The sequence below is a fragment of the Papilio machaon genome, chromosome 23, assembly GCF_912999745.1.
Source record: "Papilio machaon chromosome 23, ilPapMach1.1, whole genome shotgun sequence".
NCBI lineage: Eukaryota > Metazoa > Arthropoda > Insecta > Lepidoptera > Papilionidae > Papilio > Papilio machaon.
In genome coordinates, this window is record NC_060008.1 from 3780105 (window position 1) to 3801120 (window position 21016).

Here is a 21016-nt window from a genome sequence, read left to right on the forward strand (position 1 = left end):
TGATCGAATTGATCTACTTAAGAAATGTAATGTTAGTGGTCAGATGTTTTGAAAAGGAGATTAACTATTTGAGAGAATTATATTTGAGAATTTAACGTTATCTTGAATTTCAAATATATTATTAACACGTGACATAGTAACACGTTGGAAGTTCAAGGTTTTAGTGACCTTACACCACCTTATAGTGAAATTGATTTATGTAGCTTAAATGAATGAAGCTATCGCTCGGGACTCCGTCCGAGCGGAAATAAAAAAAAAACTAAATTAGTAGCCTATGGGTTTCTCAAGACTACGTTCTAAATCTATGCCAAATTTCAGCGAGATTCATGCAGCCGTTCTGGAGATACCTTCCATCCATCCAAACATTCGCATTTTTTAACATTTGTTAAACAGTCTGTAAAGTAGTCTTTTTTTATATTGAAAAAGTTAGCGCTTGACCACGATCTCACTCGATGAGGTGAAGATGTGGTCTAAAGATGGTACGCGCTAGCTTTGTAGATGCCTATTCACTGTAGATTTCACTGCCTATAGTCTGTTCTGTTGTACCTAATTTGTGGTTAGTAATCATAAAGAGCTTATTTAGAGACTTAATAAGACATTCGTTAAGCTAAGTTATGTGTTGTTTAGAGTTTTTTTTAAGTTCAGGAATGTTTGCTCCTGGTTTTTGTCTTTTTTCATTGAAATTTCATACTATATTTATGATATGTGGGCGGGTATGTTTAGTGAGTGGGAACAACGTTTACGTGATATTTGACGGTGGAGTTATAAATATCGTCTATTTACACGGAAACGGGACAGTTATGTACCTATATAGTTGTTTTATAATCTATTTTGAACTGTTCGCAGTTTGTTTTATTTCTTCTATCACTTTATTTGAGGTTTAAGTTTCACTCTTATTCCGCCACTATTCTTTCCTATACATCTCTAACAGCTATGACATATGAATACTCTTTTTTACGCATATGCTGTTTCCCAAAAACCATCCATACTTTCCTCGGTTTTTCGCTACCTATTTATCCGTTATTCACATTTAATCTCGTAATTTTTTTTTGGTTAGTATATTCGTTACAAATTCACCATAATATACTATGATATACGTTTACATAGGTTTTCGATACTACGAAACATGTAAATAAAAAGCTGTTCTGAGTTGCAAGTGTTCTTCGAGTTTAATCAGGTCATTGACTTTGATTCATTCGAGAACTTTTATATGTGTATATGTTCGGAAAATAAAAGCTATAGCTTAATTATTCTAGTTAATGCGAGCGTCACTTTGCGTAAAAAATGCTTTCTTTGATTCAATGAATTTGTGGCTGCTTAATTTTTGTTTTCATATTCATGTGTTTTCCAAGTGTATGTTTTTTAAACAGTTTTATTTAACTTGTTAATGTTTTGATTACCTCCAAATGAAAAATAATAGTTTAATTTTATGCTACACAGTATTTTCGTTTAAAAAACTTTATTCAAATATTACCGAACATATATAATATAAACTTGTGTGGGGGAAATGCATTTTTATTATGCGTTTTGTTTCATAAATAAATCAAAGGTTATCATATGACGGATGTTTTACTCGTATGTTAGACATTGACCTTCGATATTACATTTACAGATTGGAGTAGTTTTTATTAGTTTAATTTCATACTAGATTTCGCCCGCGACTCCGTCCGCGCGGATTGAAAAGCAAAATTAATAAGTAGCTTATGTGTTCTTCCAGACTATGTTCTACATCTATGACAAATTTTATCGAGATCCATTGAGTCGTTCCGGAGATACGTTCAAACATCCATCCATCTTAAACATTCGCATTTATAATATCAGTAAGATTTCTGCAAGGTAAGAGAGTATATTTTACAGTATGGAACATAAATCTAAGGAAAAAATTACAATATTATTATTATTACTTAAATTCCCTACAAAACTTGTCTGTTTGTTGCATTGTTAGCCTTTTTATTCTTCAACCAGCTTGCCACCTGTGACGCGACGCACCTGGCATTGTGTTTTGTGGCTACCTTATTCAATTCCTTTCCTTTTTAAAGCATGTATTGTTACCATCAGATTGTGAATGTAAGATTTGTTAGTTCATAATTTTGTTAACTATAAAATTTGACATCGGGGAAAAATACACTACGAAGTAATTTACAAAAGCGTTAAAATTAAGCTTACAATTAAGAAACAAGTTTAAAATTTAACATTTGCAATGCCACTTTGTTTAGTATGAAGTAGGTGGCACTGAGTGTGTTAAGTCAATTTCGAAATATCCTACGTACCTTTTGTTGCTGTGTAAGGTAATAAGCCATTTAAGATTATAAAAACAGATAATATGATAATAAAAAGAGCACGCTCTTACATACGCCGACTGAAGAGCTTTTTCTTCGTATTTGTAGCGGTAAGTCTCCAGAACCGGTTCGGCTTTTAGGAAACCTTACTGTGACATTCCACTGTTGTAACACTTGTATTGAAACTTAATGTTGTCCCTGTTCTTTTAAAGAGACTGAAATAGACGACAGTATGTTCTTATACGAGTATTTCGGCAAAGGAAACTCGGTTAAGTTTTCGACTTGTATTCATATCAGGTGCACGATTGTACTTCATGTTAAGTGAGATTCATCGTTTTCTTTCCTTGTTTACATTAAAATATTTAATACGTCGGATGTATTTTTCTTATGTGGATGAGTCTGAATTGATAATTTCTTAACGGTAAAAGTATTACGACTATTCGTTTAAAATTCCTATGAAGTATTACTATATCGTTTAAAATATTGCAAACTCCGTGATGTTATTTTTATCTATGTTAATATTGTAAAGGAAATATTAATTAGTAAAAAAAAAACAAAAAGGTGTAATTATGAAATGTTATGGATTTTTAAAACAAGTTAACAGTTTTCATTAAAATTTGTTAAATATTTTGAAGTAGGTATTCAAATTTTGCATTCTTTATGAACATTGATTTCATTTTAAACTTTTAGTTCCTTCCTCGATAACTCAAATTGTGGTAAATAAATTATTTTAGAAACTACGATTATGTGCAGAATAAAATATATTTGCTATGCCATAAAATAATGATGTGGGCAGAGGAGGTAATTTGTTTTTTGTTGTCTTTTGCCTTTTGTAAACCGCTAATGAGATGGACCTTTGTGGGAATTGAGTGTCGGGTTATTTTGCTCGTCACAACCCGAAAAGCTGCTCAAACAAAAGGTGAAGTTTCGTAAACTTGCCGCAGGGAGTCTCGGATATAGCGCTATCCGGACTTTATGGCAGCTCGTAATTGAACGAGACGATGCTCAAACCACGATTTTAGGTGTCGGTAAGTATATGCGGGGCAACGCAGGAGCCATAATAAAGTTTGAATCTGGTAATACTGTCGGGTCGTTTTTAAAAATCCCTTCTCCGGTCTGTACTTTTGTCTGACCAATCATAGAGCTTTGGTACTTCCTTCCATAATGTTCGTTGTCTTGTATTGTTATTAGTTTTGCTTTTGTTTTGACGAGATTTAAACGATTTTTGTTAAGTTGGTAATTTACTTACCGTTGGTGAGATTAAGAATTTTGAATGGGGATTTTAGTCTCAGGAACCCAAGATTATTCTTTCGAAGTATACATACAACAATATCGATATATCTTCATATATATAGATTTTGCTTCATATAAAAAGGATGTTATTTATTTTATTATTCAATAATAATTTCACTCGCATAGAACTCATAAACTTTTAAAAAAAAGTTGGCGACACCTGACTACAGATTAAATAAAGATAACCTAGTTAATATGTAGACTGTTTACTTGTCTACAGCAGGTGTGTGTGAACATGGAATGGAATGGTATGGAATTTACCTGCTTTGGGAGAACTCAAACAAAGAGACCCAGTAACATAAATGTTAAACAAATACTCGTAAGTTCAATGTTGTAGTGAAAGGTTGGCGACATTGAGACAGTGATGTAACTGTGAATTTTTTTACAGATACATTATAAGTTTTATCTACTTTTTGCATTCGAAGTAATTAAAGAATAATTTTTAATTTTGCGCCACTTATTACTGAATATGTAATAGTTTAAATTACAAATCGTAATAGCAATTTATTCATTGACAAATTATCTTCACGTTTATTTCTTTTTTACATTGTAGTTGTTATTGAAAGTATGATATTTATATAAGTTTGTATTCTCGTCTTTCGCTTCATAAATTATATAGGACACCGTCTCGGCCAGTGCTAAAGGATTTTTATAGTAGAGCTTGGATAGAATTGATGAAGTAGGGTGACAATATGTTAGAGCCTTTGATATTTTTTTGGTAACTGATAAATGTCTGAAAGGGTATCTGTTCGTTTTTTTGTGTTAGATATTCGATTCTCTTTTGCATTTATAAATAATTTAATAAATTTTATTCCGTTCATTATCACACGTTGAGGTATTTTTTTACTTACACATTTTGGATATTAAAAGGGTTTTCTACGTGCTTTGATTGTGTTTTTGAAATTTAATAATTTTCATGTCCACGTTTTTTTATATCCAATGTGGACATCGTATAAAGTATTACTTTCATAGCTTTGCGTTGTGTAGGCGGTTTGCGAATGTAATAGGGATTTAAATTAAACGTTACTGCGAAATAACGACTGCTCCTTGACTTGTTATTTAGCAGGTGTTCAATAAACAGGCTAATAAGTTAAATTGCAAATACAATTTCAGTAACTTGAGTTAATTTCCAAAGAATACATGATTAAATATGTATTATTAATTTAGAACAAACGTAAATATCAAAGTAGGTAATGAATTACACTACCATTCCACTTTACCTTATTTTATCATGATAATTACAATCGTAATATAAAAATATACTATCACCTCAACCTTATTTATTTGTTAATATGCTTTCTTAACTAATTGAAATTAGGTATTTAGTATGTGATTAAATCTTCATTCATTCCTTTTGTAATACATATTTAGATCTGCATCTGTGAAAAAGTTTCAAACTATTAATTAAGAGTACGGAAGTACTGGCCAGTTAAATTAGGCCCAGTTAATAAATGTTAAATGGCCGCATATAGGGTAACCAGTTTAGAGTGATTTTAATACAATCCTGATATCTATCTTATGTAAATATCTATGTCTAGTTAAAAAGTAAACTTCGTTAAAGATATAATTAGTATATTGCTTGTACAAACAAGCTTTTTTTTGTTTCGGCGATATTGGACAATAGTGTAAAGAATGCAACAAAATATAGCCACGTAAAGCGTACATTTTGCCTTGATAAAATTTTTTATCAAGGCAAAATGTACGCTCCATCTTCGTCCAGTCTACATGTTACTTTTACTTCAAATTTAATCCGGATCCTTTTAATCGTTCCGGACTCATTTGGCTACAAACTTCAATACATCGAAAGTTTCGATTAAGACTAAAATATGGTTACCCTATTTTATACCAATAATTACATTGATAATGTTTTACGCTGTGTTAAAGTAATGGTAATTGACTTCCGTAAATATTGACTTTTGGCTCCTTCCTTCAATGAGACGTTTGTTTTTTCATCAGTGATCGGATTATAAGCGTCACTTGCTGCCAAGTTTTGTCGATAGGGATTAAAATTTGTATAGGTTTTAATTATTTTTTCTGATACAAAAAAAAACTAGTGAGAGTTTCTAAGGCTAAACACTAATACAAAACCTAATATCGACGATATGTTTTTATACGAGTGTTGCAACAGTGGTACACCATATTTAAACATTTGGCACAATTTAGTTTCTGAGTCTATATTAAAGGATTAGCAGTTTTCCGAGAATTCGATGCGCGGAATTAAAAAAAAACTCGTAATAAATATAGGCTACGTCACCCGGGGATAGTGTATCTTCCCAACAGTGAAACAATTTTTCAAGCCGGTTCAGTACTTTCGGAGTTTATTCGATGCAAACAAATTAACAAACAATCAAATATTTTTTTATCTATAATATTAGTATAGATAAAACATTTTGTTATAATTTGGGACAACTGAATAAGGAGTAGTAATAATAAGACTTTAGGAATTACTCATAGAGCCTTTGCGTTTATTCGAAAATGGGCTATGTTAATTTGTAACCCAGTTTCTTGGAAACTTCTTTGTTTCTGTAATGCGAATAGTATTAAATGGATAATCTTTATTTTTATTTTGAAACTGTATGCTGAACGTATAATTTATTTGTACATAAGGATTTTAATTATGTAAATTAAAGTTGTTGTAGGTATAACTCTTTGCAAAAAATATATATATTTGTTTCATTGATAGGAAGCTCATTATTTTTATAAATTAATAAAAAATACAATTTCGCATGTAAAACAAAGAACTGTTTTTTAACTTGCGTTATTTAACGTTTCAACAAATATTGTATGAAGTATTGAATGCATAAAAATATAGGTATCTCCGGAATTCGACTTTATTTTAAACGAGTTAAGTTACATTTTTAAAAGATCTCATAAGAGAAGAAACTATGTCGAATGGGCCCAAATGTTAGTTGAACAGTTAAACTGAATTTAGTATTTAATTATTTTTTCCAACAGTACTAGTTTTCACGTCGAATTCAGCATTTTTTGTTACACCTTCTTTAAAGCGTCAGCAGAAAAACTTATGCAATAAACTTGTTTTAATAAAAGGTATATTGTGAAAGAGAAATAATATCGACATAACGGTGTAAAAATGTGACTTAACAAGGTTTTTTCTTATTCGGTATGTTCACCAATTAACGTATGATTAAATTAATTGAACTGTCATCAGAACCGATACAATGTATTGAGATTGGTGGTTCATTGGGTCGTTTGTGCGGTTGGTTGATTGGTCGGTTGGTCGTCTGGTCGCTGGGCGAGTCCTTGCGTCTCGACTTGCGGATAAATTGGGTCATACGGTCGCGACGGCTTTTATCGATTTTTGCCATCTTACGCAAATCATTTGTCCATATGGTGCAAGTAACACGATATAGCGTTAATGCAAACTGTATGTGAAGACTATGCATGGATACAAACATATCCAGTACATACAGGAAATTAATTAGATAATTGTAGATCCTCTAATTAGAGTAGTTCTTATTCAAAATTTTGGAACATCTAAAGTATCAACACCGGCGAATTTATTTCAATTTGCTAAGTGAACTGATAAGTTTTTTTTTTCTAAAGAGAATTAAGGACAAGATTATAAAGCGGGTTATTTTTCTTCGAGAAAATAACTTGTAGAGAACATTAAAATATCTTACGATTAAATTCTATAATAGAATGCGATGTTCACCCGCGTGTACTATCCGCTTCAGCGTATTGCTTGATTCACTTAATTTACGCTATACTGTCTCTATTGAAACCGTAAACCGCTTTCAAAAGCACACTTGGGTAATGCGAAATATAATAGTAGTCTTTATTTTACTTTGAAGTAAAAGGCGACTTCTTATCTTCGAAAACGTTTTCGGGTTTCTCTTTCACTGGTTTGATTGGCAAGTGGAAGACGTTGAATTTACTGTACAATTAAGCTTTTACCTAATGCTATTGTGTACCAAGATGGTTTTGTTTCGTAAGATTGTTACGACAGCATTTTTTATAACTTACCTGGATACACTTCATGGATAGACGTTGATATCCTGATGGTTACAGTGGACTTCAATATATTAGGTAGCAAATTTAAATGTATGCTTTTGTTATTTTATGCTGAAATTCAGCTCTATAATTCAAGGATATCATGTGTTATTAAAGTAAATTAAGATATCTAGTTATTTCTCGATTCACGGTCTTTACTCTTATATACGTTTTGCATTTATCTTTATTTATGTGTATTTATGTGTATAGTTTTGGGAAATCTTCCTGACATTTAAAATTAGGCATTAATTTTTAAGACAGAAAAGAGTGAGTCATATAAAATCCTGCATTGACACATCGCAATGCACTTCGGAAGCCATTTGTCACACGTTCATTCTAATTTCGTACGAGTTGGGCAGCGGCGAGAAATTCACGTAATTAGGTCGAACTAGAGCCGGTCAGTGTAGCCACGAGAGGGAACACCCCTCCAACGGCATTTGGCAATTGGCTAATTGTACTGGCGAATGTCGGGGAAAATTTAATATTCAATTTTTATAGCACTTAATTTATAGGCCTGTCAATAACAGATGCTTTGATAACCCAGCAATTTTAAAAGCAAAAAATAAAGTGTCTTTGAAAAAAATGATGATTCGTGCCTTGGTTATAGAAGCAAACACATCGCTCATATTTGGTAGCTAATAAATTCTTTTACATATGATATTATAGGTAGATTAGAGGTTTTATTTTTAGTAATGATAGTTTTAATTTATTCTTAAGGTTCTATTATGTTTCGTTAGTGTTTAGACTACGGTGGACCATGCTGGAAGATTATTCAATTATAGCATGTAAGATTTTTCGTTGCATACTTTACGCCTGATAGGTTGTATAAATCTAATTTAAATTTTGTTGATGACGAGATGAACACTTTTCGCAAATTTTCGTGCTAGATTTTTTTTCGTTAATTCTGTGATTCGAGTTATATTTGTACGAGCTTATTGTAAAACACAAATGACACTATAAATGGTAAATGTTTAAACAAAATTTAATCAAGGATACTTGATACTGTTAATGCTTTTATTTTACCTAGACATTATTACAAATACTTGAGACAACGTAATAAATCACTAGTGGGCTTTTTATAAGCGGGACTACGACTTGAGATGTATTTGGAGCAAATATTCAAAGAACGATAAATCTATTGGATTTATTGTACGTATTGGCGAATTCTGCTATCAAATTTATAAGTAACAAAAGTGCTCACGACCTCATAACCCTATTGTAATAGTAAACAATAAAGATTTTTATTTGAACTCATTTATCGTGAGAATTTATTTTAAACAAAATAAGTTGTTTGTCTATAATACACATTTTTTTTATGTATATTTATTTTATACTCAGCGATAGTTTAAATTACTATTAAAGTACGCGTTTAGGTTAGTGTAAAAAAGAAGTTAGAAAAAATATCTTTGCGAAACATCATCTCTTATTCATCTGATCAATTAATAGAGACAGTAAAATTAATTTTCATTTTATTATACAATATGATATATCGGGAGTATTATTGTAACTCTTGATTCGGTTTATTTTGGAAGTGGAGCGTCAAAAAGATATGGTATTGCGTAAAGGTACTTGACTGGGTCGTTGTGCGTGCTGGAGTCGTGCGTAACTAGGTCACCCGGGAAGGGACCGCCCGGTTACATTCCTACAAATCAAATAGAATAATGTAATTGTTTAAGGAAGTTGGACCCTTCATTGTATTGTATTTAATCGATAACTTTATCACTTTGGAGATTTATAGTTGGTTAATAATTGTCTTTATATTGAGTCTAGGTTTAATTCGTGGGTTTCTAATCTCCTAATTGTTACAAATACTGAAGAATTATTTGCACAATTATTGGTATAAATTGTTATCTTAGCTCATAAATATGAAATGATGTATAATATGAGAATCAGACTGTTTTATTACGTCTATAAAGTAGTTGTATTGAAACATGCAATACATAATTTACCTCAGCAGTGCAAATTGTCAAGAAATTGGAACGCATCTGTTTATTCAGTCGCTAAGTACACCTAAAACAGTTGTTATCACAGCAAACTGAAATATTATCATTGCTACAAATTGATAACCTATTTCTTGGTTGCCGGCTGTTGTACAAACATTTGCGTCCAATAGTCCAATGTTTGGCTATTGGGCCCAATCGCGTTGAGTGCTCGTATCAGGTATCGGAACGGAGTTTAGAGATTAGTGCTTCTTAGGTGCAGAGTAATCAAATGTTACGGACCCAAGTTATAAACAGATAAAATGTTAGATCGTATATGAATAATTAAAATCTAATCTAGAAAGTATTCTTATCATGTTTATGTTGTAATAGTTATTGATAGTTATATTAACTATCTATCATATAATATAGTATGTTTGTTTTCTGTGTTGTAAAAATGTGGCTTTAACGAGAAGGTTGTTTCTTTTATAGTTTCTAAAATAAATTATGAAACAATTGCATTACAAATGTTTGTTGTTCAAACAAACTGTTCTGCATCTAGAATCTTCTCTAAATTTATTGCACGTGCATTAAAGAATTACTTTGCTCAGTAAGAAACGGTGAAGCGCACTTTTACAGGAGTAAGCTATAGCCAAAACAGACGTACAAAAACATTATAACGCCTCTGTTTATAAAATAAATATCAATGTGTTTGATATCTTGTCTGCAGTGCTAATAATTTATTTAATTCTTATTTGTATTTTTCCGCTTTCTTTTGTATTCTAGACTACACAAATTCTTGGAACTTTGCCAAATAGACCACTACAGTACACTAGTGCTTTATCAAACAATCACAGTTTTAAATTCAATTGCATCCCTAAATCCTCTCTAAATTTAAAGGGTTTAAATTTTCCTTTATAATTTCGTTATTAATGTTATGTAAAAATTGGATTATAGCATCCCTTTTAAAAGTCATTATCGTAATTTATAATATCATTAGAAGAAGCTTTAATGACAAAGAAATAATTAAAAAATGTAAACATGTGATTTACCGATTGACCTGTACGGATAACCTAGTCACCAGGGACTTGTGTAATGAAGGAATTTAGTTCATATTACGTTACAATAGAGTTAATAATCGATTATCAGTCGTATTACGTATATACTTAGATAATTATTTATATCGCTGATCGTTCAATAATTTTATACATTCACGCAATTTAATTCATAAATGTTGCCGATTAGCGATTTCCAGTAACCTACATAATGTCACCTTGAACAAAATCTTGTACGAATTGAATCTGCGCGAAATTTTATTGGGAAATATTGCGAATCTATTGTCAATAACTTTATCCAAGCATGACTGCTTAGTAGGATATATTACATATATTATATGGTATACGTTTACTTTATTTGTATATAAATTACGCTTTTACTGTATGCATTTACCAATACTCTTGACAATTTGTTTACAACATGAATGAATTTTCAATTGTCTCTTTTAATAATACATTGTTACTATGCTTGTGTATTATTTTGGATTTTATTTAGAAATTCTAATGACGCGTAATGTATCGAAAATTAGTCATCGTAGGCGCGATACGAGAGAACACCAGACGCTCAATGTCGCTCTACTAGGGCTGTCCTAATGAGTGTTTAATGTCGATGTTCCTATTTCAAATACTGACCGTGACGTCAAGTCTGAGCAAACTAAGTGCTATTCTAGACTGTAATGTACCTCTGTTTCATTTTCAATCAAGATCCATTCATTAATAAGAATTACGTTGTAACAAACATCCATCCATCCATACTTTCAAATTTATAACTTTACTAGTTATTGCCGGCGACTCTGTCCGCGCAGAATAAAAAAACTTAATTATTAGCCATTGTACTCTTTCAGGCTATGCTCTATCTTTATGCCAAATTTCATCGAGATCCATGAAGCCGTTCCCGAGATACCTTCAAACAAACATCCATCCAACCATCCATCTAAACATTCGCATTTATAATAATAGTAAGATTGAAAAGAAGTTCGTGGATGGATGAAAATAGTAAAAATTTAAACGAATATTAATTTCTTCTCGTTGCTATAAAATGTAAGCATACAGATTTATGTAAACAATCAGCAAACAGTAAATCTGTCGAAATAAATCATGTTACAACATCAAAGGTAAGTCCTAAATAGTCAGTGAAGTATGAAGGCGACTTCTCACGTCTCCACTACGTGATCTGTCAACCCTGTGCACAGATTGTTCTCCAGTGTTGCGGTAACGGTTGCGTAGTATGTACATCGCTCTGTTTGACGATAGTTTTCTTTTACTTTTTAAAAAATGGAACACCAACCCACGGGATTATTATGTGGGTTAATGCCAAACCCACACACGTATGTCAGTATTTTTTTTTTAAATTGTTTACTGCCGGTAAACAATTAAAGTATTGTCTTTGGCAGTGCCAGATGGTTAAATCTTGTTACTGCCACACTGTTGACTTGATTGTCATTTAATTTTGTTGCATTCCTTTTCTTTGTAAGAAGTGACACATTCAATTTTATTAACTTACAACACTAATGTTGTCTTTTAGCGTTACAGTTAAATTAGTTTTGTATGCCTAGTTTGTCTAACATTGACTCGCTTGATGGATCTGTCTAACAATTATTGTTAACGTCTTATTCTTGGCTATCGACATCCATTAGGCTAGTATCAGGTTTACGGAATTCTAGAACATAACTTTGACGGAGGTATCCGGGCCAATGACAACGAGGCGCGGTTCCGCCGTCACTTATCATTAGACGTAACGACAGCTTGTCAACTTGTCATGTATCGAAAGCTAATTTTAGGTCTCTTCTGTGCGTAGCTCGGATTATTAAAAGGTCTTGTTGTTTTATGTTGCAAAATTCTCTGTGAATTTCTCCTGTTGAAGCACTTGTTTAAAATATATAGGCACAGGTGGGCACAGTTAATCGAAAAGTTAACTTCGTTAATCGTTAATACGTTAATTAAAAAATTAACTTCGTTAATCGTTAAAGCGTTAAAATTTCGAAAATTTAACGCAAGTTAAAGTTAATCGTTAACAGTTAACCATACCAAAATTATACATACTAATTTTACACTTTTGTGGCGACACTTGTTTAAAATAGTAATTTGACTATACATTCTATAACACATTAGTATTAGAGACAAGTATGAATTCATTATAGTATATTTTATTACGAGTGCGGAAAGTCTGTCATTGCAAAGAGTTCCGACAAATGTCTACCCGAGCCGAGGCGCAGCCGAAGGTGAGGGTTGACAGATGGAACAAGTTCTAATGACAGCTTCGCACGTGCACTGAACTACTATTTTTAATACAGTTGCGAAAAAATGAAGCATTTTAATAGAATAATAAAAACACAATAAACTCAACTAACTCAAATGTTTGAAAAATGGCGCCAACCGTAAAAGAATACAGAGATTTTTTTTTTGTTTTCTTCACCCATTGTAGGTAGGCAAAGGGAACTATGCCCAAACGGCCAAGTCTTCAATAGATTATTTTTATTGATATGAAATGAAAATGAAATTTAATGAGATGATTTATTTCATAAAATGAAACCTAACCTAATTCATTGAATAAGATCATTAAATCTGACATTGTAACAAATTAGGAGCTTCTTTTTAGCAATATTTGCATGAATCATAAAAACTTCAATGATTTTTTTTTTTTGTAAAAACTTCGTGGTTGGTTTTTTCTTTTAATAGACATTATTTTGACAGTTGGGAAAGAGAACGCACGAGTTTGGAAAAGCTAGAGAAAAAGCACGAGTAAAAAAGTGATTTAATACAGTTGCTCAAAAAGTGTCGTATTGCAGGGACTAAGAGAGTTCGGAATGTGGGCTATTACATACTCTTGTTTTATATACTCATAACGAAATATACTACATATTTCGAACCTTCTTTTGATTTCGTCCTGTTGGTCACGTCTTTCCAGACGCTCTGATACATCACACTTGCACGCGAACTTCACATATATCAATTATCAACTAGTTCGTTCACTATTCGAGTCGCCGTCAGTCGCCCAACATAGCTGAACTTACGAGCGTGGCGTGGCGCGTAATTAAAACAAAATGACAGCATGTCTCCAAGTTTCTAATTTAACGATTAACGGACTTTTATTAACGGAAGTTGAGTTTAACGGAAGTTAAAAAAGCGTTAACACTTTTTGAAGTTAACTTAAAAGTTAATCCGTTAAGCAAAATGTTAACTTCGTTAATTAACGATTAACGGATTAACGAGTTAATGCCCAGCTCTGTATATAGGCATCACTTCCATTCTCATCTATTCAATTAACCTATAGTTTTGTACCGTATGTGTTTTTTTGTTTCTTACTGAAATTATTATTATTTATTTTTTAATTTATTAATTAGCGTTAACTACACTAATCAAGCACTTGTTAAATATAATGCGAGCGACTAAAAAAATTATAAATTCAAGAAAAGTGTTGCTTAGTTAAAGCTTTTATAAAATTTTGTCAGCGCGTCAAAATGTTGATTATTACTTTGTTATTAATTTACAGATATAAAGAGCTTTTTAAAATTAAATGAAAACGCTAAAATTCTATTTTTTTAAATTATTAATAATATTAATTTAATAATATAATATTATTCATAAATTCGTCTCCCTGTACTCATCCCACACTTAGTGGGGTCTGCGCAACAGTTTTTGTCATCCAAATTGATATCGTTCGTCATTTCGGTCGTCACTCACTTTTTATCGTGTTAATGTTACTACAAAATAATTAGTTACATGGTTCTTTAAGTAAAATAATATTATTACTTAGAAATAGTGTCTTTCCTTGTATGTATAAGCCGCTTATTCACATAAATATAAAGAATACACACTACGTCAAAAATCATTGTATCCCCACACATTGTAAGAGATTTTCCAGTAAGTAAATAAAGAAATAGCCAAGCGTCCGCTTCGAGATAATCCAATAGCGACGTCCAAGTGGAAATAAGCTCCCGTGAGCGGTCTCCAGTGGAACTATTCTATTACAATTTAATACTATTCACAAGTTGAAAGTTTCATGAAAATCTTCTAGTGCTCTTTTATTATGGCCAAGAGAATTTCATTTTCAACGTTTTAAACATTTAAACTGGCTAAGTTTCGCTTTTGAAGATATAAAATGAGATGGTAAAGTTGCTTCTATTGGTTGATCTTGGTTATTTAGTGAATACTTTGCCAAGTCAAGGTCTTGCATCTTTCGGAACAGTGGGATGGGTAAAGAAGATAATATCTAATTTTTTTGTATTATTTATCGTGGGTTTCTGAGACTAGAATTACCTTTTAAAACATAATGTTATCTCTGTTTTGTGAATCATAATGACAGGGATGACGATATGTTTTATACAGAAATTTTGGTCTCAGAGTGATCACTATACGATTCTTGTAATGTAGATAAGGATAGAATATCTACATTAAGTTATCGATTTATTAATACTTAAATGACTATGAGTACAGCAGATTATCGGCTGGTTTTTAAACTCGATAAAATAAATGACTTAATTGAAACATCACAATGTGACACTATTAAAACACATATGTGTCAAATAACTGTACTTAATGTTGACTTTAATAATAAAAAAATGTACCGTTAGAGCAACAAGCAGGCGGCATTAGGCGAGTTAAATTACTCAATACGTTTTGATCTCGCGGGTGTCGTGTGGGTGCTAGTGTTTCAATGTATAATTACGAACTCTGACAGACAAACTTCTCGCAGTATGTATTAAAAGAGCCGTTGATTGCTTCGATTTCGTTCATCGTGACATATTGAAGGCAATAGAATATTTTTTTTTATCAAAGATTTTTTTGACTGGGTTTTCAATAAAATAACGGTTACTTTGTGACTTTATAAGTAGTTAAGTAAACGATTTAATTGTTGTAATAAATGTGTATTGTATTTTTGAGCACCAACGATGCTCTAATAACTACAAAACTCATTTCTGCTCTGATGTTTCCAACGGTAAGATACGAATAAAAAGTAATACGAAATCAATTTTTATCCATCCCATTTTAATTAAGATACACATTTATAGTACTTATGAGGTTATTTAACTTGATTATAAAGTACATAATCTATTATGTGGGCATTTGATACTGGGAATTTTAATATTAATAGTTTTATCCATTCATGCACGATCCATTCGTATTTCAAGGCCATAACGAAATTGTTAACGAGTAATAATTACGTGTTTGTTGCAAAAAATCTACTCCGTGTCTAATTCGGGATGTAATTTTACAGCTTGCGGTAATAACACGTCTGCGTTATATTACATTCCTTATTAGAAACGTACAAGGTTTGTTCATAGACAGATAGCTGTATTAAATCCGATAAGCTTATATTTCGCATTCGTATTGTTTATGGTAACTGGCCATTTTGAATTGTCAGACAAAATATTTTCATTAAAAAAAAACATTTCTCCTAAAATAATTCTCAAGTATTTAAAAATCCTGTTTTATTTAATCTGTGCGAGCAAAGTATGTCTTGATTTGCTCGATGAGTAATGCTTTCACTTAGGGTCAGCAGATTGACTCTATCAATTCTCATCATTCCTTAGCATACATACAGCTCAATGCGCTTCGCTGTACGATTTTATGCCCAATACGTTGCCCCGTACAATCGCTTCGTTCACGTCTCAATTGACGGCTTTTGTCACTTAGCATCATAGAATTCAAAACCAATCTCCCGTTTTGAATGTATACAATAGCCAAGCGAATTTCTCTCTTATTATTGTGCGATTAAGTATATTTTTTATTTGTGTTAATGCTAAGTTCTCGGTTTGTTAGACTTGACACCCTTTGACAGTTGAGTCACGACCTCTTTAGAGACGAAAGACGTTTTGATTGTACACCATTAGTTGCGAAATTCAATAGTAATCAAATGGTTATTCTGTTTACTTAAATTGACGCTTAGACTGTGTGCAAGTTGTTCAATGATTTTAATAGGGAATGCCCATTTTGGGTACCAAAAACCAGTCTATCTTGTTAACATTTTGAAACGTCAGTTTGACAGTTTATTATGTAATTGACAGTTCATTACTGGTTCGCATTTGATGATTAAGGTTATAAGAGAAGTAAAAAAAACATGTTAGAATTTTGCCCAGTATGTGCAGAGGTTTTCAATGTTGAAGGTCAAGTTATATTGAGATGGAGGGTGGTATTGCGTCACGGAGTCATCCGAACATCTCTATTGTTGCTTCACTTTTAATTTGGGAGACTCTTCTTGTATTCTAAAGATACTGCAATATTGCTATTAATTTTATTAAAAAGAGCAAAAGATGGTAGCTTAAAATGGAAAGAAGTGTTGTGTACTACATCTAGACGACGAGTTGTTTTATGTCACAGTTCTAAAGGAGTTTATAAAATTCAATTCATTTATCAGATCTTTATAGCGACTTTAAATGAGATTTGGGTAATGTGAATATTCAGCCCACTGATATTATTTTCATTGTGTTCTTTGCCTTTGTTTTTTTGACCTACCGTAAGGGCGCAATTTCTTTAGTCGAGCGATGGAAAACAAGAGTCATGTGGTAACTCAGTTGACGAGTATAATGTGCGGTAAGGAATAATAAGTACTATCGCCCACCGCATGCGAGCGTATTATCATGCGTGGACAGGAAATTCTCGCACTACGCATGCGGGCGCTAATGACTAACGATACTGCGCCACCATATGCGACCATAGTTTAAAGGTGCTTTATTTTCAGTAGGCATAATAGAGAGGTCAGTGAACACTATTATCTAAAAGTAAATATAACGTTACTGCAAAGGCGCTTTCGTAGTTCAAATAAAAGCTTTTTCCGGCGATTGTAGCGCTGCCCGTTCGGGACAGAACAATGGCCGGAATGGTTATCCATGAATCGATTATGCATAGACATCGGAAAGATAATAGCCCTTTATTTTTGAAGTGTTTTTTTTGCTACATGTGTTTAGACTTTTGAACTTTAATTCCTTACTGTTCTATGCTTTATGTAATTTAATTTGTTGGAGAAGGAAAAATACATGTTCTAAAATATTTCTATGCCGTTATCAAATATCTAAATCATTTTAAATAATGAAAAACAACAGCGAGGGTTTTAATAAACAGTTTTATTACTTTACTCATATATTATTTAAAGTGTTACTGTTTTATTTTTTAAATTGAAAACGTAGCGTACAAACATCTTCGTCATAATTACTTGAGGTACATTTCCGCTATTCTTATTTAGACCTCCATTCCGAGTAAAAAAGCTTCCTTAGCCATCAAACGACTTTCGTATTATTTGACAGCAGAGGTCGCTGCGTGTCGGCAATGTCACGGACGGTCGGAAACGGATATAGTTACAACTATTTCCTTCGCTCGCCGATGGCCAAATGTGCAGTCGCTTGCGTGGTGAGCTTTTATTGCATAGTAAACCTTATCGCAATGTGTTAAAATAAATTATGAGTTAACAGTAAATTATTATTAAAAGGCTAGCGAGAAAGGTTGGATATGCATTCTGTTTCTGTACAGCAAGAAATATATGTAAACAATTAAAACAAATTAAATGATTGACGTGTATTGGTATATTTCAAGACGTTAGTTAGGCGTTATTAAATAGCCATGCGATATGTATAAATGGCGCCGTTAAAACTTTGTTGAAGTTCTGAATATCACACGAGGGCCAATATCGCCGCACGCCAAAAATTTGCGCTTAAAGCTAACCACAGCGCCGCAATTAAGTTTGAATGTTATTATAAAAATAATTTTCGAACAGTAAATCGTTACTAAGAAATGTTATCATAATAAAAGTAGATCATACGTTCCGCTTCACGTAAAATCAATGTGCACGTAACTCTATCTATTTAAGGCCGAGGGCTGAGATCAACCTTCGGTTCACATTATAAACCTTTAGCCATATTGTATAAATATAAAACCAGCGTTGTTTACTGACCTTCGATAAAATCCGGATTTTGTTTAACGATGATAGCAAGTTTATGAAGCTTTTATGTAAAACGTTAAAAGTATTTCAGTTCAAAATCTTAAGATGAACACTTAAAATTATTTGAATTAAATGTTACACGTTAAAAAAAATCTTCATCAATAATGTTTTTTTTTTATTTTCCTTGTTATGTGATTGTTATTAAATATGCATTGTTCTAAATGAAAACTGTACTAATAAAAATTATTTTGTTTCAGGTACTATTCAACAGTCAAAAAAGTATTGTTTAATTTAAAATGTAAGTTTTAATTTAGAAACAATTTCTTGCAATTTCCCTTTGATAAATATTGTTTGGATTGGCATTATAATGCATCCTACATATCAAAGTATCCTCGTTAGATTTCAAACTAGAAGTAGGGTAGGCATAATGTTATCTCGTAACACGGTCCGCTCTGATTTTATCAGTTTAGATCAGTTTGCGCCTCGAACGTGACTCGTCTCTTGTTACCTACTCTGTGAGCGACGGCTTTATCACTTACAATTCGTTTACAGACGAATTTCATTATCTAATGGAACCTTGTCATATAATGATTCGAAAGACGCATGAAAAAGTTCCTCGAAATTGATTTAGAATCAACTTCATCATAGCGTTTCATATTTCGTTTCTATTTTATAGACTTGTTTGTTAAAGTGTAGGCGAGATTGTCACTTTATCTAATAGCCAACCCTAGTACATAACAAGCTTAAGAGTAATGTAACAAATTATTGTCATTTCACGAATACTGGATCAAACAATTAGGTCTCCAGGTGTGAATTATTGCTACAATTTAATGGTAGTTTGGTATTTTTAGAGCATCGCTGGCGGGTTAGCGTTTGCGTAAGTGTTGCGTGACATTTTGACGGACAGAAATACCGGCACGGCCTATTTTATGTGCGGTCAACCAGGCCCCGACTATCAGTTTGCGGCCGGACAAAATACTAACGAATTACATATAGTATCTACTAATTTACTAACCAATAATACAAAGGATACTTACTGTGAAGGATTAATTGTTTTAAACTTGATTGAATCAGTACACCTTTTAAAGCTAAACTAAATTCGAGCTGTTAGTTTATGACAATTGTTTCTGGTCGTCTATTATTATGACAGTAGTTAAAGATTTTATGAAGTTTTTAAAAGGGAAAGTAAATAGATGAAGAGTAGAGATGAGAAGTGCCTACTACTACTCATAATTATTTGATGAAACATAGGCTTTTGCCTGTCTTCGATAACAGAAAATTGTCTATAGAGTTTAATCACGTAGAATGGTCTATCTAGACCAGATATCTATCTTGTCTTGTAGACGTCTAATGAATGTATCAATTAAAATACATTATATCTAATGAAAGATGATATATATCCAGATCCAGATAGAATATAAATGTCTGAACCTTGTTCGCTCGGAGAAGCGATGCGTTCGATCCTCCCGGTGCTCTGGCCGCATAGTTAATGAAGCTTGTCTGATTTTAATTATTTATAGCCGTCCATAAGTGTTGACATTTAGCGGTAGATGGCACGACCTATGCGAACGGACGCCGTCGAGCCGTTACTACGGTGGTTGTTGTACTTTGGAGCAGTAGTCTTTGTTGACCTTCACAGTTATGACTCATGCTTATTCTACATGACAAGTTTTCTTCCCGACTAATTGGGATATAATTTCTTATGATCTTTAAACATCTTTGGGGCATAGAGAGAGCTATAACAAGTTACTTTATGAGTTATCTTTGATGCGTATGATTTATTAATATATCATGTCAGCTAATATGGTAGGTAACTGGTTACTATACAGATGGTAATCACATAAATCTTTTATGTATATTTAGTGGATAGTCATGTAACGCGCGCGGTCAATGGCAAGGTTGTTACGGAAGAATTAAACGAACAGAAATATATCTCTAAATTACTTAAAATTAAATATACTATTTTTTATGTGTACTTTAGTATATACGCAGAATGCAATGCGTTACGTTTTTTTTTTAATTAATGTCGTGTTATGTTTATAACTCTCCATTGAAGCCCCGTGTATTAGAAGTTTTGTTAGTGGCAACTTAATCCATGTAATCTGAGTACTACAAGACACAAAGGTTCATATGTGACTACCTGTCGCTGTCGCCCACGATTTCGTTCGCGCGGAATTGAAAAAAAAACATAATTAGTAGTCTATGTGTTCTTACAGTCTATGTTCTACATTTGTGCCGAATTTTATCAAGATCCGTGGAACCTTTCCGGAGATACCTTTATCTAAACATCCATCCATCTGAACATTCTCATTTATAATATTAGTAAGATGTATCCATCAAGTTTTAAGCAGCGTGGGCGTGCCTCCCGCAAAATGAACCGATGATCTGGTCAAGGTTGCGGGAGTATCAAGGTTGCGGGTTGCATAGGACCGATCATCGTGGCGATGTTTGGGGGAGGCCCATGCCCAGCAGTGGGCGTAACTAGGCTGAATGGATGGATGGATCAAGTTTTAATACTATGTACTATAACATTATGTAAAGTACCTAACACACAACAAAGTCGGATATAAATACGAAAGTCTC

The 21016-nt window shown here is 32.6% G+C and overlaps 1 protein-coding gene across 2 annotated transcripts in view; it reads left to right on the plus strand.

Annotated features, from left to right (window-relative positions):
* Positions 1-21016, plus strand: part of LOC106707311 (dual specificity tyrosine-phosphorylation-regulated kinase 2) — a 111795-nt gene that overhangs the window by 1844 nt on the left and 88935 nt on the right. The window lies entirely within an intron of this gene.